At 35.3% G+C, this 1,121-nt stretch overlaps 1 long non-coding RNA gene across 1 annotated transcript; it reads right to left on the bottom strand.

Moving 5' to 3' along the window:
* Positions 1 to 240: 240 nt before the first annotated feature.
* LOC109592212 (uncharacterized) lies at positions 241 to 873 on the bottom strand. Its single transcript, XR_002190233.1, has 3 exons — positions 650 to 873; positions 365 to 515; positions 241 to 317 (listed from the first exon to the last, which is right to left on the bottom strand). It is a non-coding gene; the product is annotated as an uncharacterized LOC109592212 (long non-coding RNA).
* Between the last annotated feature and the right edge of the window lie 248 nt (positions 874 to 1,121).

The following is a 1,121-nucleotide window of genomic DNA, read 5'->3' as shown; positions in this document are numbered from 1 at the left end:
TATCAAAAGATATAATAAAAATTGGGAGTAACTTCAGAGTCATTTTTTTGAAAAACCATGGTATCAAGGAATTTTTCAGATTTTGGCAAATTAAAAAAATGATCCTAACTCGAAATAAATTAAGTTGGAATCAGCTCAAGCTTTCTACACAGCATAAGGACATCAATACTAATAATTCTTATATTGATATTCAATTACCTCTTCCTTCATCTTCATCTTCTTTCTTTGATTGCTTCATGCTTTTTCTTCTGCAATGTAACTATCTTCCTGTAATGGAGTCGATGAAGTCTTCACTCCAGTCTCTTAATAAAAATAAACTAATAAATATGATTAATATTAGTAATTGAGCAAAGCCCTTACTCACAAGAATTTGTCTGCATGTACATACGTTTGGGTGTGACTGGAAGGTGAAGTCAGGAGGCGGAGCCCTCAATGTTTTATATTCTTTGTAGTAAATACATACCAATGGGAGGAGCCTCCTCTAGTGCTGCAGCACTGTTTCAATTCCACATTGTCTTAAAATTAATTTAAAATAATTTAACCAACAATTTCATGAAATAATATTAAAATTATCCCGTATTAAAAATAATGATAATCATTGTCGCACCTTTCCCTCTGTTAATCTACTCACACAATCATTATAACTCACTTCAAAATTAATGTCAAATGTTCTATAGCTCTTTGTCCCGATCTCTCTACAGCATTTGCATATAGTTAGCTTTTCCATTTTTATCCACACACCATCACCAGGCACACCATCACCAGGCAGCAAGACACTACCTAAGAGCAGCCCCCTACAATGAGTATGTTGTAAGTTGGAGAGTGCTGGTTGCTGATACAGTCCTAGTTCTAGACCCAGTCCCTCCCAGTTTCTCAGTCTACACGAAGGCCCTACACAATTGTGAACGGGTCCTCTATGGCTTCACTTCCTGATACGTCACTGATAAAATGATATTCATTGCCAATGGCTTATGAATATAATTAAAATCATTCGAAATTTGAACCACGTGTAGCTGATAAGCTGATAATTAGGCAATTTCTGAAAAACATAGCAACTTTGAGGGGAAATTTACCTGAATAAAATAAGACCCAGCAACTGAGGAGTCTCACAATGTATTAAG

The sequence above is a fragment of the Amphimedon queenslandica genome, unplaced genomic scaffold, assembly GCF_000090795.2.
Source record: "Amphimedon queenslandica unplaced genomic scaffold, v1.1 AMPQUscaffold_5970_Cont22068, whole genome shotgun sequence".
Taxonomy (NCBI): domain Eukaryota; kingdom Metazoa; phylum Porifera; class Demospongiae; order Haplosclerida; family Niphatidae; genus Amphimedon; species Amphimedon queenslandica.
The sequence above is the reverse complement of the archived record's forward strand: the minus strand, read 5'-3'. Positions and strand labels throughout refer to the sequence as shown.